A 22,991-nucleotide genomic window follows, 5' to 3' on the forward strand; every position below is an offset into this window, starting at 1 on the left:
CCATTCATAGGGAATTCTGTATCAAAAAGAAAAAAGAAAAAGAAGCCGTAAAAGAAGCTGAGAAAAATATTAAAAGAGGGGCTGGCCCAGTGGTTCAGGCGGTTGGAGCTCTGTGCTCCTAACGCCGAAGGCTGCCAGTTCGATTCCCACATGGGCCAGTGCCAGATGACTCGATTGGAGCGTGGGCTTTCAACCACAAGGTTGCCGGTTCCACTCCTGCAACTAAAAAACGGCAACTGGACCTAGAGCTGAGCTGCGCCCTCCACAACTAAGATTGAAAGGACAACAACTTGACTTGGCAAAAAGTCCTGGAAGCACACACTGTTCCCCAATAAAGTCCTGTTACCCTCTCCCCCAAAAAAAGTTTTAAAGAAAAGAATATTAAAAGATATTTTATGATATGTGAATTTTACCTCAATAAAGCTGTTTTTCTAAAAGCTACTTTTAGAGGATTCTATCAAATTTTAAGAAGGAAAATGTACAGTTCTCCTTTAACTTTCTAAAATTCTAATCTTTCCCAAACCATTTATTTAGAATTCTCTTATGAGGCTGAGAGAGAAGCAAAGATGTTCATTAGGGCACTCTGTGATTATTAAAAAGCTGGAAACAAATGCCCAATGCTAGGGGAAGTTTATGAATTCATAATTAATTAAAAATGGGGACATGGGAAATGGCTATGAAATGTTAAGTGAATATTTCCAAATGCAAAATGGGAGATACACTTTGAGTACATCTAAAGATGTACCTGCAAGTGGACAAGTAAGCGGAAACTGAGTTAGGATACCATCTTCCCTGGTAATCCCTCCTCACCAAATTGTAATAATGTCTGCCTTTTCAACTTTATTTAGACACTTTAAGGAGACACTTTAAAGAGGCTGCCTTTATAATTAAAAGTTTAACAGTTAAGAGATCTAGCTTAAAGAAATCATCAGAAATGTAGGCAAAAGTTTATGCAAAGACAATTATCAAGATGTTCTCAGTAGCATTATTTATAACATTTAAATATTGAAATGAGCCTAAATGAGGAGCACGCCCCGGGGCCCTGCCCCATCTCCATTCAACCTGCAGGCTCTGGACCCGACATCAGCACGGGAGGACTCATCCAAGCAAGGATTTAAAAAGGTGCAGGTCTGGGCAGATGTAAAGACTGATACTTTGTGAAATTTAAAACAGGGGCTGGAAATATAATGGTGAACAAAACAACTGGTTTCTGGTCTACAGAACTTAAAGTTTAGTGAGGAAGATAAAACCAAACAAGAAAGTGACAAAAGACCTGTTTGAGAAGTGGTGGTTTCAGCAAGGCCTCAGTTTCCTTCCTTTGGCCCTTGTAATTTGGACCTCGGAGGTTTTCATACATTACTGCCATAACCCTCCACAGTATTAAACCTGCTTTGCCTTATATCAGGCCGAGTCAACAACGGATGACAAAAGACAGAGTTGCGAAAGGACCTGTGATGTTTAGGGAATATTCAGGAGAGACAGATAAACACATCTGTCTGACTGATTGACATTGGTACAGTAGCTCCAGAAAAATGCTTGTTTCGGGCAATGTTAAATTTCACCACAGTTGAATGCATCACTACCATTTATGTTTGCTGTAATAGCAAATTCATGCTCTGAATCCCGAAGGGAATTGGATCATCAGATTAAACAAGGCTGGCCTTGTACCTGGGTTGCTGAGTTATGGCAAACTTCCAGAAAACAGTCTTTGCAATTGTACATGGATATGGGGCTGCGCTCACCTTTGGTATGGGCTCCTTATACATGTTTGTTCAGACCATCCCTTCCTACCAAATGCAGCCCCAAATTCATGGCAAACAAGTCTTCTGGATCAGTCTACTGGTCGTTATCTGGTGTGGACTGAGTACATTTAGTATGCTGACCTGCTCACCACTTTTGTACAGTGGCAGTTGCAGCACAGACAGAGGTAGTACAGAAACTCTACTGGAACCCCGGAGACAAAAGTCATGTGTGCCACATGATTATTACTGCAGAAGAATGGTCGAGGTCATTTTCCTTCTTTGGTTTTCTCCCAACTCATCTCTGTGATTTTCAGAAACTTTCTTTAGGGGGTGGAAGCCAATTTAGAGGGATTAACCCTCTATGACACTGCCCTCCATCCTATTAACAATGAATGACTATGGCTACTTTCCAGAGATTTATGATGAAAGGATAAAATATTTCTGTGATGATTATGATTCTCATGGATTGGGAAAATAGTCACAAAAGTTGCTTATTTTGCTCTGAAATTTTCAGCCAATTAATCAAGGCTGACAGTGACATTGATAGATACTGAAAATCAAGAAACATGAATGAAGCCAGTTGATAAGTTATTTTACAGGATATCTTCAAGAGAACCATGTAAAAACATTTATGCCTATACTTTTTTATCCCAAATGAAACCAAAGAACCACAAAAAAAAGAAACTAGTCTGAATAACAACAATAAGGGAAATAGGTAAGAACTGCACATCCATGAGATAAAATATATTTAGGAATATATTTGCCTTTGGACAATAAGATGTTAACAGTAGTTATTTCTGGGTGGTGGGACTTATGGTGAATCTTATTAATCTTTTCAGGATTTTCCTTATTTTTCCTCAATAGAAGTTCATTGTTTTTATAATTAGGGAAAAAATTATATTAAAAAATGCTGGCAATTGAAGAAATACGGAACGAAAAACATTATATATTTCTTAGGCTAGAATCCGATTCACTATTGCATATCTTGCAAAACCAGTAACTATTTACACCAAGAACTATCTTCTTGTGGTAACCTTAAGTAACTTGAACTGACATTTTATCTTACCTAGATGGAACCTGTAATGATTTACTAGCTAGATTTTTTTGCTTAGGTTATTGAAATGTGTTATAAAGTACTGATTACTGCAATCCACTGAGCTGCTGGAATCTGTGCCATGAGCTTTTAATTTCTGTTTAATTATATCACCCACAAAAGCCCCAAAGCAAGCCCTTCCTGAAACCACTGCTGAAGGTGTTATGACGGACCCCAGAGTGGGTAACAACATGTCAAATCTCAATTCCCAATGCTCTTCTACAATTTCTATTTCACTTGGACCCACTTCCATTTATACACTATGTTCAAACATGACAAAATGCAAGTTCTGCAAATACCTTACCAAAAACGTTACAAGCATCACTGGTGCTCTCTAACGCAAACTATGATTTAAATAAATCAGCATGCTAGGGGAAGCCGGTTGGCTCAGCTGGTTAGAGCGCGGTGCTTTTAACAATAAGGTTGCAGGTTTGATCCCTACATGGGCCACTGTGAACTGTGCCCTCCACAACTAGATTGAAACAACTACTTGACTTGGAGCTGATGGGTCCTGGAAAAACACACTTAAAATAAATGAAAGTTTAAAAAATAAAAAATAGTAAATAAAAACAATAAATCAGCATGCTAAAGATAGACCTGCCTGTGTGTAAAGAACTCAATGTCTGCAATCAGTGTGACAAAGTGAGGAGACATATGTGTCCCCCCCATGATTAACTAAGCCTTAAACTCAAACCTCAAATCATTCCAAGCTGCAGTGCAGATGTGTGAGGCTGTCGCAATGACCTGCTTGTAATGGTCTCAGATTGCCAAGAAACATGCTCTCAGAGCCCCATCCCTGAAGGTCCGGGAGAAAGCCCAGCATAAAGTCACCACGGAAGAAGAAAACATCACCCAAATCAAAGCTCAGTCTTTCAGGAAGAGCGTGCAAGAGTGTCCCATGTCCTTACTTTGTATATATAGAGATGAGGGCTAGAGAGGAGGTTGACTTACTTTCCCCAGGTTACACACCAAGTGGCAGACTTATTAGAATTCATGCCTCCACCCAGATCCCACTGCCTTTTCACCTCAGAATTTCCTAGATGGCATAGGTCTTGACCAAGAAATCTTTCTAAGACTCTGGGGAGATAAGGAGATGTTGAAAGGAAAATAATGAGCCCACAGGGCAGAGAGAGAGAACAGAGCCACCATAAAATTGCATCTTTCACAATTAGTCAGCTAATCGTGGGTGGTATGGGACTTTAGCCACCCTCTTCTCACCTGGTGTAGATATTATCACCAGAATGAGAAACAGTTCAGAGCTGAATGACTCAAAAGACAAGCTCACGGTTCCTACCTGCTTCAGCTGTTTCTGCCCAGTGAGACTGCTCGAAAGCGTGAGAGGTAGCTTGTCTTACAAATTGGGTTGTTTGTTGCCTATTCAAGTAACTGACACCCATAGGTATGTTAAAATAGCTCAAGAGTTTTTCCCCTGATTTCTTCAAACATTCTTTGAAGTCACTTTCTCATCAGCACTTTGTTACCCAGGTACAGAAGAGAAAGGCCTTGGACAAAACATCAGGAATGTACTGCCCACCTGCAAAACAGATGAACAAGTGAGTGGCAGAAAGAGCAATGGACCTGGGGTCAGCAGATATAGGGAAGTCATTTGACCTTTCTGTGCCTCTACTTTCCTCTTCTGGAAAGTGGGAATCATAACAGTACCCGTTACAGGGTTGCTGTGAAGACTAAATGACACAACATGTGTAAAGTGCTTAGAACAATGCTTGGCTCAATAAGTGTTAGCTATTCCTGTTACTCTTACTATCGTTATCATTGGCAAGTCCTAGTTTTGCTGCTTATTACCAAATGAGTGCATCTCGAGCTTTAACGCGTACAGAAAACACCCGGGGGTCTTGGTAAAAATGCAGACGGGTTTATTAAATCTAGGCTTAGATTTTGTATTTCAAACCACCTCCCAGGGGACATGGGTGCCTCGGTCACACAACGCACTTGGAGAATGCAAACGAAAGAGCATTCTAAACTGCAAACAAAGCTATACAAGCGGAAGTGGTTCGGGATTGTTAGCCTTACTATTCACCATGTTGAATTTACAATGTTGGAAAACCGAAATTTACACGTGCAATTATTAGTAGACATGAAAAAAAAGCTTGAATGAATTCCCTTGCTCAGAAGAGATACTCCATTCAAAAATCCTCTAGGAATTCTGGCAGAACACAATAGCTTTTCAAGAGATTCCCAAAAGCTCTGAAACTTTAGAAATGTCATTCAATGGCCAAGGAAAGAACGACTTTGGCAGGGAGAGTGTGGCCATTTGATGCACTGAGAGTGAGCTGCACTAGTGATTCCATTCTCTGTCCCCGAGCTGGCCAGCCTCCTTCAGTCTTCATTAGCCAAGATCTCAAAGCAGGACAGCAATGCCAACAACACGAGACAGATGGACACTGACCCGGCAAATCCCACCCCTGCCACTCCACAAGCTGGCATAGAGCCAGACGACGATAAAAGCATGGCTTGTGGATGTGTAAGGTAGAGCCTTCAGTTAGAAGCACCTGGCTGTCTTCCTGCAACGTAACCTGGGATTTGTGTCTCTCCTCCAGAGGCTCAGAGTGAATCATAGCTAATTCTTCCTCATAGGGCACCTTCCCCAAAATTTTTCTCATCATTTTAGAGGCAGATGGCACCACCAGCATCTACCTAATTGCTCAGGCCAAAAACTCAGGAGTCATCCTTGATTCCTTTAGCTCATCCCCCCAAACACAACGCTGATGGTTCTACCTCCAAAACACATCCTCTTATACCATCTCCACTGCCACCATCATTTTTTACCTAGCCTCCAACTAGTCTCCTGGCTGCCATTCTTATGCCCCTTAAAATTCATTGCCCACATAGAGGCCAAAGTGATATTTTAAAAAACAAAAAATAAATCACATCACCACCCCTTTCTTTCTCTTTTTTTTTTAAACTTTTATTTATTTAAGTGTGTTTTTCCAGCACCCATAAACTCCAAGGCAGGCCGTTGTCTCAATCTAGTTGTAGAGGGCGCAGCTCACAGTGGCCCATGTGGGGATCGAACCGGCAACCTGTTGTTAAGAGCACCGCACTCTAACCAACTGAGCTAACAGGCCGCCCCCACCCCCCTTTTCTTAAAGCCTTCAATGACTTCCCATTGCTTTCAGAATAAAATCCCAACTCCTTGCTCTAGCTTGCAAGGCCCTGTATGATGTGAGGCTTCCCCCCCATACCACCCATTGGCCTTCCTCCCCATTCTCCCCCACCCTCTCCCCTGCTCCAGCTCGCCGGCTCCCCTGCTCCCGCCACTCTGAGCCTTCTTTCAGCTCCTGGAACTTAACCAAGCTTGCTCCCACCTCAGAGCCTTTACCCTTGCTGTTCCTTCTGCCACATATTCAAATGATTGGGTCCTTTCTGGCAGCAAATCTCAGCAAAAATGTTAACACCTTAGAGAGGCCTTCTCTGACCACCCAATTAAAAGTATCAGCCCCCCAATCCCTTCAAGAAGTTACTCTCTATGACATCACTGTTATACTGTTTTCACAGTACTTATTCCCATCCATATTTTCATTTATTATTTTTCCTGTTGCTGTCACTAGAATGTAAGTGGCATGAGAGCAAGGACCTCGTCTACCCTCACATCCCCAGGCGAGAACAGAGCCTGATACATGTCAGGGCTCAGCAAATGTTCAGTGAAACTGAGGAAGCATACATAGGGGCAAGAGCACTGAACTTGGAGTCCGAAGACCTGGATTCCAACGTGAAATGGGCTGTGTCCTAGTGGCATGGCTTCTCTTACCTCAGGACCGTCGACTGTAAAATGGGAACATTCTGCGCCTTACCCTCATTGCAGGGTTTTTGATAAGACCAAACGAGTGAAGGGACATTTAAGCATCTTTGTAAACCATTAGGCACCAGAGAGAGTACTGTATTATTAACCAACACAAGAGAAGGCTCTTTCTCAGGGACCCATACATCAGTGGATGAAAGGGCTTAGAGAGGAAACCGAGGCTTCCAACCCAGGCGCCCTACTAAAGCGGAGGACACAAAAGAAGAAATCTGAATCAGTGGCTTTACTGTGCAGTAGGGGCAAATACAAGATATGAATTAATTAAAAAATGTCAAATTATTTAAAATGCTAGTCATATGCAAATTAAGCGTGAAGGTCCTTGAAGGATAGGGGTTGTTCTCCACAGCGTCCACTGTGCTTGGCACAGAGGGACTGAGAAATTATTTCCTGAATTGGAAGTCAAGCTACCAAACTATGATGGCGTCCTACCATCAGCTTTCATCTTCCTCTGAGCCCAATCTGGCATGGAATGGCAGGTTCCTGGGACAACCTTGTGATAATACTGACCTTTATATAATACGGTGACAGCTACTGTTTCAAGCTTGCAATGACCTTGAAGTTGACAGACCTGCTATTATTGGCACATACTTTATTCATTCACCATTAATAGAACATAAAGTATAGTACAGGTGTTATGTGAAGCCTAAACGACAACAGCTAACGTTTACCCAAATCGCCAGGCACTTTAACTGTATTACGCTCAAAGGAATCCTCACAACAGCCAGACATGGTGGATACCATTATTATCCCCGTTTTACAGATGAGGAAACTGCAGCACAAAGAGGTGAAGTAAATTGCTCAGTGGCACACAGCTTGGAAGTGGCAGAGCCAAGCTTTGAATCCAGGCAGCCTGATTCCATGCTTTTAAACTGCAAGCACGGAATCAGAATTGCACACCAGCACTGAAAGGGCCTTCAGGTATCATCTAGCCTGCTCCTCTCAGGTTAAAGAGGAGGGGACTGAGGGCCAGAGAATACCCCTCTTAAAAATTCCAGCTCTTTTTTTTTTTTTTTTTTTTTTTTTTTTTTTTGAAATTATTATTTATTTATTTTTTTGGTTTTTGAGAGCCCACTGGCCCATGTGGGAATCGAACCGGCAGCCTTCGGAGTTAGGAGCATAGAGCTCTAACCACCTGCGCCACCCGGCCGGCCCCCTCCAGCTCTTTTTGAGGTCCGTACTTTGGATGGTATCTATTTAAATGAAGCTTTATGTAAGATCTTATTTCCTTGCCACTGGCAGACAAGCCTCTAGCCATAGCAGTTGGAGTAACAAAAGAATACCCTTGTGGTTTGATAACAGCTACTGTTGAGAAACCAAAGACAACAGGGTATGGGGAAGAAAATACAGGATTTACCTGGAAATGTGTCCAGCTCCACCACTTAACAAGTATAAAATTCTTAGACAAATCATTCACCTTTCTGAGTCTCAGTTTCCTCATCTGTAAAATGGAGATAACATCACCACCTACCTGGCAAAGTCTCTGTGAAGATTAAATGAGATAATGTACCTGAAAAGTGCTTCTTAATCATATACTTGTAAATAGCTATTATGCTTTAAGCACTTCGCAAAAGACATAAGATACTCTTTTTCTTCTGGAAGGGTCAGTAAGACCCAAGTAGGAAGCAAGACCATAACCTCAGCCATCTACAGAGACTTGACCTCAGGATTTCCCCCACCAGGGCTACTTCAGAAGTCCACAGTACCTCCCTTGCACTGGGCAGAATAGAGAAGTAAAACTGGGGGGTGGGGGAGATGTCAACAGTGGGAGGAATACCCATGTGAGCTGGCACTCTACACACCTAAATCCCACCTGTCTCAAAGTCATCTCCTGAAACCTTGCCCAAACCACCCTACATGGCTCATTACCGCTTGTTGGGTACTTACTATGTGCCACGCGCTACCCGACTTACCCCGTCTCACTGGATTTCCGCAGTGGTTCATTAACCCATTTTACAGATAAAGAAGGGGTTCAGAGATCAACTTGCCTAAAGCCATACGATTACTAACTGGAGATGCAATCTCAGACACTCCGACTTCAAACTGGACTCTTGGTCCTCACGCTAGGGCTCCCTATTCTCCCTCTCTCCATTGGCACTTTCAACATAACTAAACATCTTCACTACTGCGAGCAGCAAGTCTTCGGACCCCCTTGGGTAAACAGATCAACTGAGGCCAGAGAGGGGAAGGGACTCGTCCAAGGTCACACAGTGAGCGGGGGCAGCACCAAGGCTCGGACTCCAGGCTTTCGCTTCCCCGCCTCCCTCCCGAGCTGGGTCCCTGACCACGGCCCCAGGCTCCCCGGATGGACCCCGACCCGTCACGCCGGGGCCTGGGGGTCTGGCTGCCTCTCCGCCCGGGGAGGAGGGGTGAGGCCGTCCAAACCGCCGGAGGATGCCCGGGAGGCAGGACAGAGGATGCTCCCGCTCGCGGAGGAGCAAAGCCAGGCGGCGGCGCCAGCGCCGGCTTCCGGAAAGAGCCCAGGCGGCGGGAGAGACCCGCCCTGCCCGGCGGGCTCCTGGGCCCCTCCCCGACTCACCTGCGGCCCGAGCCGAAAGCTGGCGGCGGCGACGAATCCCGGGCTCAGCCATTCCCCGCTGCCCCGGATGGGGAGAGACAGCAGCCGCTCACTTCCTTAGCAACCCGGCTCGGCGACCCACTTCCTTAGCAACCAGTGTCAATTTCAATAACTTTATTGGGACACAGAAGGCGGACAGGGAAAACCTGCCGGGAGGGGCGTGGCGTGGCGGGGCCCGGTACAGTATTGGATCCTAGTAGGTGCCCAACACGCCTTGGTCCTTTCACCCACTCAAGGAATGTGAAGAGAGAACGACGTGACGTGACTCCACCCGTTGGTATCTGGTGCCTCAGTTTCCCCATCTGTAAAATGGAACTCACTGCCATGATTGCGCCACACGACTTCAGCCGCCGTTTGACCTTTCCTAAAGCGCTTTCACATCCTTTATCTGACCTGCGTCTCAAACTGCTACTGAGATAGTTCCCATTTAGGGTCCACCGGGTCACTCCAGCCAAAAACTTAGGAATCATTCTTCTCTCCTCCCTCTCCTTCACCCCCCAAACCTAATCAGTCAGCACTTCGTTAGCATATCCCTTGGCCTACCTCTCAAATATTTCTCCTGTCTATCCACCGTTTTCCATCTTCAGTGCCACCACACCAGGCTAGGTGGGGCTCCCCTTATCTCTAAATTACCTGCAACATCTACCAATTCTTTGTGGCCTTGGACAAGTTGCTTTCCCTTTCTGAACCTCAGTTTCTTCATCCAGTGTGACTCCTGCTGCATGATCTCACAGAATTCTTATGGGAAAATTAATAATGTAGTGAAAATGTAGTGAAACAGCCACGTGGGAGAAGCACGGTGATTATACTAAAGGGCAGCTAAAGATATCACGTGGGGGGTTGGGGAGTAAGGGGTAAGTGGGGGTTGGGGAGTAAGGGTAAGACAGCCAGGCAGATCTGAGTTTGGATCTTAGCTAATGGCTGTGGGGCCTTGGGCATGCTTTGTCTCAGCCAGCGAGTATTGGGCCCAAGTTGCACAGTGCGGTTTCAAAGTTCATGAATGTGAGAGTCAGTTGGATTTGAAATCCAACTCTGCCATTTATCAGCTATGTGTGATCTTTCGACCTTTTGGCTTTTTCCGAAGAGCATCAAAAGTAAAAAAAAAGTCAAAGGCACATTCTTGACTAGCAGCAAAGTGTGATTAGGGGACGAAAAGAGAGAAAGAGAGCACATGGGTGGGGGAGAGCGACAGGTAATCCACAGATATAAGGGTAAGGAGACCAAGGGGAAGGCCATGGAAGAGCTGAAAGTCCCAAAAGGGACATTTATGGAGCACTTACAATGAGTCAAGAACATCAATCCTTTCGATCACCGATTATGAAGGTACTATTATCATTCCCACCCTACAAATGGGAAAACTGACCGAAGTCACATCGTTACCACGTGAACCCAGAGCCCACACTCTCACCTCTGCCTACAGCCAAGTGGCCCCAGCTCAGTCCCTTTACCTCTCTCAAGTCCTCTGCAAATATTGGGTGTGTCTCTAGGGCAGTAAGGTGAGAAAACACTCTCTTCCCCTCCTCCCTGGAGGCTCCCAGACTCCTGGAGAGGAAACACAAATTCACACCTGATTTGAGATGAGGCCAGTGGGAGCACATTCAGCACATCAGTGACTGGCGGACTGCTAATTCTCTGTTGTCCCTGTCCCTGCCCACAACTCTGAGAGTTCCCCATCTCCGGGAGGCTCCCCTTGCCAACATGGGTCCACCTCACTCTTGGCTGCACAGTATCTCCCTTTTCTCTCTGTCGGGGCTCCACAAGCCCCCGGACTCTCTGTACTTTGTTCCAGGGGTTCTCCCTGCCTGGAATGCCCTCTCCCCTGTACCCCTCGCTCTACGTACACACGATATATCTCTATTCATCACCCCCAACCCCAAAGTGGGATCCCACAGACTTCCTCTCTCAGAGCTGAGTTTGGTCTTAGCTCTGAACAACGGAAAATGCTCTTGGCACCTAAGGGGCACATCTATCAATTAAAAACTAAATCCCCCAGCCGGCCCGGTGGCTCAGGCGGTTGGAGCTCCATGCTCCTAACTCCGAAGGCTGCAGGTTCGATTCCCACATGGGCCAGTGGGCTCTCAACCACAAGGTCCCCGGTTTGACTCCTGCAAGGGGTGGTGGGCTGCGCCCCCTGCAACTAACAATGGCAACTGGACCTGGACCTGAGCTGCGCCCTCCACAACTAAGATTGAAAAGACAACAACTTAACTTGGAAAAAGTCCTGGAAGTACACACTGATCCCCAATAAAGTCCTGTTCCCCTTCCCCAATAAAATAAAATAAAAATATATATGAGTTACAACTTAAAAAAAACCCACAAAAACTAAATTCCCCAAACCTTGGAATATTCCTCAAACACTCTTGTCAGAAGTCACCTTCGTAGGCAGAGCTGGGGTCAGTGGATGGATGCCCCAGAGAGACCCTCATAATAATTGTGTTGCATTTATTTAGCACTGCATATTTATTTATATTTTTTCATTATTTATTTTCATTTTTTTCATTATTTATTTTTATTTTCTTCATTATTTATTTTCATGTATTTATTATTAATAAATGCTTTATTTATTGTATTTAGTGGTGCTTCCTGAGTGCCGGGCACTGTAGTAAGTGCTTTGCAGCCTATCTTATCACATATCTGCCTCTTTAAGAGATACAAACTATTATTATCCCCATTTTCCAAATGGAAACTGAGGCTCTAAATAATTACCTAGTGAATAAGTGGCAGAGCTAGAGTCAAAGTCTGTTCTAATCCAACTTCAAAGCCTGTGACTTTGGTGTCTTCTGGGCTCACAAACTGGTGGATCATAAGCAGCATCTACTGGCAGTTGTGTTTTATTTGGCCTGCTCGATGTTTTATAAAATAGAAAACTAATTGCCTACATTAAAAAACCTAGGAGATTTCCCATATTCATTGAAATTTCCAGCTTCTCTTGCAATATCCAAAGACGTGACCACACTGGGCCTGGGTTCCCACATGGCAATAATTGCCTAAAAGGGGCAATAGTTGCCCCTTTTAAACTGGATGTGTGAGTTCCATTTTACCATATGCTCCCCAGCCCTGCACCGACTTGGCTCATTCATTTTTATTCCCTACCTAGCCCTTGGAAGCATTTGAGTTTGTGATTCCTGGGTTCACACTTTCTAATAGTTGGAATTGCTTTGCAATGTAGTGAGCTCCCCATCACAGGCGATGTGTAAACTAAGGCTAGCTGGCTACTTGGTAGGATGTTGGAAAGGGATTTCAAGAGATTTCAGTTGGAGAATTGGGTCAAATAACATACATAATCCTTTCCAGATCTGCAGTGCCAAATATTTACTTAAGACTTTGCAGCATATTTTTAAGAACTAACTTGTCCTCTGGTCTCAACTTACTGTTTTAACCTTTCCTTTCCCTTCACCTTGGTTTCTTGATCTATTTATATATATTTTAATCATATGATTATGCTGTACGAATTCTTGTAAGCTTCCTTAAATCCTTTTTGGAACAAGGCATGGGGAACAAATAAATCCATACATAAATATTTACATAAAGGGCTTGGTTCCAGGTACAGAAAAGAAACAATAAAAGAATTATCAGTTGTAACTGCCAAGTTATCTCAGTTTCCCGGAGATGCTCAGGCTCAAGGAGGTAAAGGACCTAAGAGTCTGAGAGGCAGTTGCTGTGAGCATGTACCTACGTGCTGCCAACCGGCCATCTCAGGAAAGGCAGCCTCCAAGATTTATTTCCCATTCTTTATTTAAAATAGGTTTTTAAATCATGTAACTGTGGCAGTTTAAAAAAATGGCTGCAGATTTCTTGACACTCCTCCCATTGAGAGGGGGAATCTATGTCCTCTTTCCTTCAGTATGAGGAGGCTTGTGGCTGACTTAACCAATAGAGTATGGCAGAAGTGATGCTATGTGAGTTCTGGGACTGGGTCATAAAAGACAGGCAGCTTTGCCTGGTTCTCTTGGAATATCTTCTTTCCAGATGCTTCCTCCCGGGATACCTCCTCTTGGAACACAGAATCCATGCTGTGAGGAAGCCCAAGCCACACCGAGAGGCCATCTGCAGGTGTTCCAGTCAATGGCCCCACCCGAGGCCAGCATTCCAGTCATCTGAGCCCAGGCACCACAAATGGAGTCACCCCAGCTGTTTCAGTCTTCCAGCCTAGGCCCCAGACATCATGGAGCAGAGACAAACTAATTCTATAGTGCTCTGTCCAAATTCCTGACTCATAGAATCTGTGAGCAGAACAAAAAGATTATTGTTTTAACCACTAAATTTGGGGTGCTTTGCCATCCAGCAACAGAAAATTAAAACAGCAAACCAATGATTCATACCATGAAGAAAAATATTTTATTCCATCTCCTTCCCCAGAGGTAAAGTTTTAAGTGTATCCTTCTAGACCTTTTTCTGTACATTTACATATGTATGTATAATAGAAATATATAGGTTTAATGTTTCTTTTTAAGTGAGATTATATAAAAAGGCAACTTACTTTTTTCTTTTTTTAAACATTCCTCAATTATAATCTTTTTTTTTTTTTTTTTTTTTTTTTTAAGGAGGGTGCAGCTCACAGTGGCCCATGCGGGGATTGAACTGGCAACCTCGGTGTTATTAGTACCACGCTCTGACCAACTGAGCTAACTGGCCATCCTGCTTTTTTCTTAGTAACATATCTCAGCGATCTCTTTAAATTGACAAAATAACTTGAATTGGTAATCCATTCACATGTGGTGGTAGCCAGTTTCCAGGATGGCCCTCAATGACCCCCTACTGTATTCAACTCCTGTATTCAAGTCCCCTTACACTGAACCAGCAACGGCTTGCGTGACTGAAAGTGTAACTGAACCCACCCAGCTAAGCCGATTCCAGATTCCTGACTCTCAGAAACTGCATGAGGTAATAAATGTTTGTTGTTTTCAGCTGCTGAGTTTCGAGGTCATTTATTTGCCTCAATAGGCAACAAGTGTATGTGGTTTGATTTTTTTTAATTAAAAATAAAGAATACAATAAAAGCTCTTTGTCACTCCTGCCTCTAAACACCTGGTCCCCTAGCCTCTCCCACTTCCCCACCTAATTTACAGAAAGCCCTTGGGAAATGTTAGATTTATTATCTTGAGTACAGAAGCAGACATGCCCTCGGCCCCTCTCATAGATCACTGGACCCAAGAAAGGCTGTCACAGTATGACATTCCCTTGCAGCAGCTGTAAAATTGTGCCCTTCTTTCTCCACAGGAACTGGGTCAGTGGCCTTTTTAGCCTAGATGCCATCTTTCCCTGCCAAGGTCTCAGAAACCCATGAGCATCCCCACATCCTGTCACAGGTCTGGGGGTGGGGGCTTCCCCTCCTCACACACTAGTGGAAAACATTACCTGGCCTTTTTCTTCGACCCATAGAAATCAGAAATCAGCCACTCATCTCCTAACATGGAGTCCCAGCCGGTCCCTTCCCTCCTTGGTCTTCGCCCTCCATCTTGCCCCAGCTCTACACCTGTCACCCCAGGTTTCCCAGTCTGCTCTTATACCCCTCTAAGACATCGCTCATGCTCACCCCTCTGCCCTGAATATTCTGCCTCCAACCTACCCTTCAGAAAACAACCACCTATCTTTTAGATTAACCCAAGGGTCATGTCGGTGAAGCTTCCCTGATCATCCTCACAGCTCTCCTTGCGTACAGCCTGGCCCCTATCAGTGCACTGTCCACTCCACTGTCCAGAGGGATTGATGTGAAACCTGAGGCAGTGCTTTCAGTTCTCCTGAGATGGAGTGAGCAGTCTCCACCCCACCTCTGCTGCTGAATGCAGCTTCAAACCCTGGACCGAAGGCATGGAGCAACTAGTTGCGGGCACTGAAAAGTCAACAGTCGCAGTCAGACTGGGGAAGACCAGTAATCAAGGTACCACTAATCTGGCAGTGAGTCTGCACTTCTGTTTTTCCTCTGGTGTTCCCTGCGCTGGTTTCAATGCAGCCCCAAACCTAGAAGTGGGCATCAGAGTAAACAGAAGGCATATCAGGAGAAACCCTCTAGTCTGGTTCTGGGAATGGAACAATCAGAGACTGGGGAGATCCCTATTTCTTTTCTTTTCTCCTTTCTCTTGTGTCCTAGCCCCTAGGCCACCCCATGGTGGCGGAGGTGGTGGCAGGTACCTACAGGAGTCTGAAACCAGGAAGAAAGGGAACCTTTCTTTCTAACTGGAGGAGCTGTGGGATGAACCCCCATTGCTTTGGGTGCATTAGTGGGAAATGCACATCAGAGTCAGGTAAATAAAGTCCCAGGGAACTGGAAAGTCCCAGGGAGATTGCAGCGAGGGAGAAATTTGGGAAAGTGACCCCACAAAGTTATTTATGGACTTCTGGGCTCACCCACTATCAGCACACGAGTGATTTGCCCTAAACAGCTTACCACAGACTTGGAGAACTGCATCAGGAGGTAGGCCACTGCTCGAGTTCTGGACTGGCCCATGAGTGACATGCACATGGGGCAGACACACATGGCACCGCACAGGGTTTTATAGCAGGGTTGACACAGGAACCGCAACCCACAGAAGGCAGATGGAGTTTGCAGCCTGAACTTGCTTTGCCAATTGCCTTTTAAGACAAAAAAAATCAATATTTCTCCATAGGATTTAAGTGAAACCCAGAGCTCATACCATAATATTTTAAAATGTCCAGGACAAATTACTCACAATACAAAGAAGCAGGAAAATCTCTGCTCGCATGAGAAAACACAATGAAAAGATACCAATACCAAGATGTTGGAATGATCTGAAAAAGATCTTAAGGTAGCTATTATATAAATACTCCAAGGAGAGAACAGGGAGTTAGTGTTTCCTGGGTACAGAGTTTTAGTTCGGAAAGAAGAAAAAGTTTTGGAGATGGGTAAGTGGTGATGGTTGCGCAATAATGTGAATGTATTTAGTGCCACTGAACTGAATACTTGAAATTGGTTAGAATGATAGATTTTATTTAGGTATGTTATACCACAATTTAAAAAAATACTCCAAGTAAGGATGAAAACCCTGAGCTTTTTCAGTTTTTTCATAAATAGAAGACATACATATACTAAATGGAAATTTTAGAACTGAAAAATACAATGAGAGATAAAAAGACTGAATGGATGGGTTAAACAGCAAAATAGAGATGTCACAGGAAAGAATCGGTAAACTTGAAGATAGATCAATAGAAATCACCCAATCTGAACAGAGGGAGAAAAACAGAAAAAAAAAAAAAAACCACAAAAACAACAGGGTGTGCGAGTCCTGTGGCACAATATCGAAAGATCTAACATATCATCAGAGTAACAGGACAAGAGAAAGAGTACAATGCGTGAATGTTTATGGCAGGTGTATTCAAAATCCCCTCCAATAGGAAATAACCCCTTCAATGGGTAAACTCATAAGCAAACTATAGCATATGCATACAGTGGAACATAGCTCAGCAATAAAAAGGAACGGACTGTTGATACCTGCGACAACCTAGATGAGTCTCAGTGACCTTATTCTGTGTGAAAGAAACTCATTTCAAAAGGTGACATACTGCATGATTCTATTTATATGACATTCTCAAGAAGACAGAACTATAGTGATAGATCGGCAGTTACCACAGGTTAAGGGTGGGAAGAATGTGTCACTACAAAGGGAAACACGAGGGTTTTTTGAGGGGTGATGAAACTGTTCTGTATCCTGTTTGTGGTGGTGGTTACGCAAATCTACACATGTGTTAAAATTCATAGAACTATACACACACACACGTTTTTTTACTCTATGTTAAAACAAACAAACAAAAACTTGTGGTAATTTCCAAGATGGCCTACAGTGACCCTCACTTCCTTATGCTTATGCCCTTGTGTAGTCCCCTCTCACATTGAATAGGGCTGGCCTGTGTGACCAATAAAAATAGTAGACGTGCTGGTGTATGACTCCTGAGGCTAGGTCATAAAAGATATCACAGCCTCTGTATTGGTCTCTTGAATTACTCATTTTGAGGGAAGCCAGCCACAACATTGTGCAGTCACCCAAGTAATCCTGTGAGAGGAGCTGAGGCCTTTCACCAACAGCCAACCACAACTTACCAGCCATGCGAAAGAGCCACCTTGGAAATGGAGCCTCCAGCCATAGTCAAGCTTTCAGATGAGCGCAACCTTCAGATGAGAGCAACGCTGGCCAATACAACCTTGTGGGAGACCAGAATGCTCAGCCAAGCTGCTCCCAATGTCCTGAGCCACACAGAAGCTGTGAGAAATAATACATGACTATTCTTGCTTTAAGAGACTACATTTTGGGGTTACTTGCTATGCAGTGATAGATAACTATCATACTGAGATACAGATAATACAAAACCTAAGTCACATCATGTCACTCCTCTGTTTAAGATCTCCCAATGGCTTCTCACATCCCTCACGTAAATGCCAGAGGTGAGGCCCACGCTGATCTGGCCCCTGCTCCCTCTCCTACCTCACCCCCTACCCTTCCTCCCTGACCCTCAAGCACACCAGGCTAACCTCCACTCCAACCCTTCTGCATTTGTTGTTCCTTCTTCCTGGAATGTTCTTCCCCAGATATCCACACAGCTCACTCACTCACCTCCTGCATGTTTCCACCCAAATGTCACCTGGACATGGAGGACCACCCCACTCTCCTTCTGTTTACCCTATTTCATTCTCCTTCATATTCTTCATCACCTCCTCAACACATTATATATTTGTTTCTTTTCTTTTTCTTCCCCACTAGAAAGCAAGTTCCATGAGAGGGAACCCTCAATCCATAAGGGTTCAATGGTTTAATTTGTACCCCCGTTTTACAGATGAGAACACTGAGTCCCAGTGATTACACACTGGATTAATGTTAAAGCTAGGCTTTATACCCAAGCCTTTGAACTCCAAACCTAGTGCCCTTTTCAAAGTCACCCACTCCAAAGCCCTCATTTTATAGTTGAAGAGGAGACAAGAGTTCAGAGAGGGCCAGGACTTTTCCTGAGGCCTTTCCTATCACAGAGAGGCAGTTCTCTGCCCCCTTCTCCCCCACACCCCCACATCACTGCTCTGAGTGGCCAGGGTACTTGGTTCCCTCCAGGCCCTACTCCTCAGAAGCCTAAACTTCTCCCACTCACTCATTTCCCCAGCAGGCTGAGTGCTCAAGGTTCCTGTTCACTCACTGGCAACAACTGGGAGAAGATGGTCTCACCGTGAACAAACACAACATTGAAAAGCCAGGGAGAGAAGTAAAGGAAGCTTACAGCAGGCAGTGCCTAACAGGGCTGCCAGAGCCCCAATAAAGCTTAATTCCCCATACCTGGGGCCCTCCTAAAAGTTGTAAAGCATTTTCATGCACTTTGGAATCTCTCTGGCAGCCCCATGCCAACTGCTGGTTCATAGTGGAAGAAACTGAGCCTCAGAAAGGTTTTGCCATTTCACGAAATAATAACACTATCATCAAGCAGCTACTATGTGCCAGGTACGATGGCAATATTAGTTCTTTAAATTCTCCCAACAACCACCAAGTAGAATGGAGTTATGTCATACATAAGGTTAACAGATTAGGGCAGAAAGAGAACAAATTTTGTCTTTATACTTTAGGTTAAAAGTAAGATGAGCCTTGACTGAAGACATTGTTTCCATTTTACAGGTGCAAAAACTGAGGTTCAGACAGGCTGATAACTTGTTGGAGTCACACATTAGTTAGTGGCTGGGCTGGGATTCAAACCAGTCTCCTAGGCTGTGTAGAGCCAGCACACTGTACCACCAAGGTAGAAATCAAAGTGTCCAAACCCAAGACCAGTGGCTTCTCCTTAAGCCATGTGAAAAACCAATGAAGCCAGACCGTGTTGGGAACGGGCGCTAATGCTGGGTAGTATGAATTAGCGCAACTTTGTTAGAGAGCAATATTCATGCCAATCAAAATTACAATGCAAACACTCTTCTGACCCACCAGTCCCACTAGCTGAAACATATCCTACTGATGTATTTGCACGTGTAGGAGATGGCAACTGTCCCAGTTTCTTCCTTGCAGCTTTGTTCGCGATGGCCCAAATCATCAAACTTAAAAGTCACTCAATATGTTAAATACATTAGAGTCCATTCATATTATGGAATATGGAGGGTAGGAGAAAAAGAAAGATCTGCATATGGAAAATGCCCTAAGGAATGTTATGTGCGAAAGCAAGAGCCAGACAGTACAATTTTGTGTTTTGTTTTGTTTGTTAAAAAATGATATACACACAGATGTATGCTTATGAATGGCATGAAAAATTCCTGGAAGATTTACAAGAAACTGTTAGCAGGATTTGCCTCTGGGGAGGGCTCTGGGCTAGGAGCAGGCATTTATTTTTCACTCTACAGATATATTTTTATGCTTTTTGAATTTTTACCTTGTGCATGAATTTATTTTCAATAAAATTTTTGAATAATTTACACGGCCAGAGCGCTCTGCCTTTTGGCATTCACTCACTGATGGCTCAGGTGGCCCCTTACGTGAGCCCTGACAGATCCCTCCTCCCACCCTTACCCCATTTGCTTGCCTTTGACCCAGAGACAGCTCTGAGTAAGATCTGATCAAGTACCCTCGATTTAAAACCCTCTTCTGTTCCCGCCAAGGGAAAGGGCCAGACTCTTAGTTTGGCATTCCAGTCCTGTATATGCAACTCAAACCTTCCCCTGCTGCCTCATCTCTGATCTCCACCTCCCCAGACCCATGCACGGCACTGACTAATGCTCCCCACAAACTTATCTCTTTTCTGGTTTTCATCACACAGCCTTTCCCCTCAATCGTTTTAAACTCAGTCCCGTGAAGGGCCCTCCCACCCAGTTCTGACTGTCACTTGCCTTGCATCGTAGCCTTCACTGGTTCCCCACTGCTCCTGGGAATACAAATGCTCTGGCATCCAAAGCACTGGCTCCTGCCACGTTCTGACCCCAACTCTTCCCCCAGTCCAGCTGCACTAGACAAATGATGGTCCCCAATTGGTGCCTTTGCTCAGGTGGTTTCCTCCATCCAGAATTCTTTTCTTTGTCCCCATGAGTACCTGTTGAAATCATTCCCATCATTCAATTCAACTCCAACCTCCTCCATGAAAGTTCCATGATGTCAGAAGTCATCTCACCTTTCCAGACCACTTTCTCTGCATATTCATTCATTCAACCCATATACAATGGACACGCTAATAAGCCAAGGATTGGGTTAGGGGCTGGAAGAGGGAGATACATCAGGCATGGTCCTTGTTCTCGGGGAAGCTCTCTTCCAGCTAGAGGAAAACCTAGAAGCAAATATCCTCTGACAAGTAATATGAGAGACAACATAGCATAGGGGTTAAGGACACTGACACTTGTCCCATACTTTCAGGGTCCGAGCCACTCACAAGCTGTCTGACCTTGAGCTCGTTGCCTCACCTCTCTGTGCCTCAGAGTCCTTATGTGTAGACTGGAGATGATAAGAGGGTCGATGTCATAAGGTTATTCTGTGACTTTGATGAGTTAGCTTGTATAAAATGCTTAGAACAGAGCCGTGGCACACGGGAAGCAATACATGTTGCTCATTACAATTTCAAGGTGCTGCGGGAACTCAGAAGAGGAAAATTTCTTAGAATAAGATCTTGAAATACTAATGACTATGATATAAACAGAGGGAAAGCTTCAACAAGAGTGTAGAGATGTGAAGAGTGAGTAGAGTATGAATGGGCGATAGAATTTCTCTCTTACAGGAATTTCAATACTTGCCCTCCCATCCTGACAGCCCCCCGGGTCTTGTTCTGAGGGTCTTCAGGGCCTGGCATAAAGATAAAGCTGAGTGAGAGTCTCCCAAACTTCATCTTTCTAATTCACACATCATTTACTTAATATTTTTCTCCAAATCAACTCATTTTTTGTAAACTAAAAATATGACTTAAAAGGAAACTTTAAACCACATCTGCAAATGAAAAAACATACTAAGTATTCAAAAACTAAACGTAATGAGAGCATGAGAGCATTACTAAATTCTAGCTGGCTGATGTCTGACTCTGAGGTGTGTTCTCGCTGTAACCAGGACAGATTATTAGCGAGTGGTAGAGGAGTCAATAAATAACATGCTGGCACTGAACTGAGACCTTCTCTTTGGCCTTGTTGGTAGGACTGAGGCTGAAAGTCTCATGTTCTCCTTCTGCTAGTGCCCTCTACCTCCTAAACCATCTTGCCCACTGTTAGAGTGGGGAAATATCTCCCACACTGGAGAGAATGAATGTGTGTCACTCATTTTTTTTAGAGAGGGGGACTTTGAGAGAGGGATGGGGTCTCCTCTCAGGCTTTCCCTACGGCCACCCATGGGTGGGCACTGTTCCCCACTGCTGCTGCGTCACTGCATGTGGGGGAAGGAAGTAGTTTCTGGAAAATGCCTTTTGTTCCTTCTCTTCCCACTGTTTACCTGGTTGGGCTTGGCATCCTGGGCTGATGACCAATAAGGGATTAGATGTTAAAACAAATCAAACCTGCTTGCCCTTAAATAATGGTATTTCAAGGGAAGGTCCCAGCTGAAATAAACTGACTTTCAAGTAAGAATTTGAATTAATTCTGACAATATAGTCCAGAGTGCAGGACTTGCCTTCAGGCTATGGGTTTTTTTCCTGTCAACTCCGCTAAGGATGGAGAGAAAACAAAAGGGGTCTTTATTTCTGGGCCAGGGAACACTTATTATTACTATTATTATTCACTAAGTTTATTTGATTGAACAGGACATGGAAATTTGAGCTCAGCTCATTTTCTTCTCCCTCTACCCCCTCTCCTTCCTTATTCTCTTCTCCACTCCCTTCCATATTTCTGGAAGATTTATGATGTATCAGGACAGTGTTCCCCAGTTTGGGTTCCTTTGGGAACACCTGCTTCTCTTTTTCTGCCTAACCCACAACCCATCTCTACTGGAAGTTACTTAATTTTTTAAAAATGTAATTCCCATTGTTTTGCTTATGTAAATTTGAACCCATCCTAAGACAATAAAATCCATTAAATCAAGGGTTCAACTATCTGGCTGTATATTTCCCCCAAGGCACAGTAAGAGAAATAAGCCAATGTTACAACACGAACTGAGCAGACTGGGCACCTCCTGAAGCCACCCCACTGACCGTGCTTAACGGAACCTTCAAGGCATGCCAGGGAGGGGCCTGCAGAGACGGCCTTCCATCAAGGGCTTGTGGCTGACCCATAGCCTTTCAACCAGTGGTGCTCAAACTTCAGCTCCTGGGGGAGCTGTGAAAAGATTCCTGGGCCACATTTCCAGAGCTTCTGATTCAGCAGGTCTGGGGTGAGGCCTGGGAGTCTGCATTTCTAACAAGCTCTCAGGTGATGTCGATGCCGCTTGTCCCAGGACCACACGGAGACAGGTCTAGGGCCACTGGCCACCAAAATCACTTGTGGGTACTTCTTAAGATGCAGATTCCTGGGCATGACCAACCAGACATTCTGATTGCTCGATCTGGGTGGGTCCCTGGAATCCGCCTTATCAACCAGAGCTCCAAGGAACCTCTGGAGACCACCTTTGAGGAACACTGCTGGGACCACCATCAGCACCTGGAACTTGGAAGTGAGGTAGAGAGGTGAGTGACCTGCCAGTCAAGGACAACTCCTCCCTGTTGCTTGGGCCCTAAACCTGACTTCTCCTTCCCTCCTACCCTCCGTTCAGTGTGTCAGCAAACCCTGTTGGCTCTTCCTTCAAAACAGTCAGATTTTCTTCAAAGGTTCCAGCACTTGGACTTGGGGATGGGATGATGAATGAAACAAGACTGATGAAATGTTGAGGACTGTTTAAAGTGGGA

The 22,991-nt window shown here is 44.5% G+C and overlaps 1 protein-coding gene and 1 pseudogene across 3 annotated transcripts in view; one reads left to right on the forward strand and one right to left on the reverse strand.

Annotated features, from left to right (window-relative positions):
• The window catches only part of KIF3B (kinesin family member 3B), a 37,544-nt gene extending 28,242 nt beyond the window's left edge, over window positions 1-9,302 (reverse strand). For both annotated transcript variants that reach the window (XM_081034692.1, XM_081034691.1), the window contains exon 1: window positions 9,192-9,302. The gene's annotated coding sequence lies outside the window, so the exon portion shown is untranslated. The remainder of the gene's footprint in view (window positions 1-9,191) is intronic.
• On the forward strand, window positions 1,750-2,165 carry LOC308490955 (DNA damage-regulated autophagy modulator protein 2-like; annotated as a pseudogene). The gene has a single exon. The product of its transcript is annotated as a DNA damage-regulated autophagy modulator protein 2-like (transcript).
• Window positions 9,303-22,991: the final 13,689 nt, after the last annotated feature.

The sequence above is a fragment of the Rhinolophus hipposideros genome (genome assembly GCF_964194185.1).
Source record: "Rhinolophus hipposideros genome assembly, chromosome: 22".
Lineage (NCBI taxonomy): Eukaryota > Metazoa > Chordata > Mammalia > Chiroptera > Rhinolophidae > Rhinolophus > Rhinolophus hipposideros.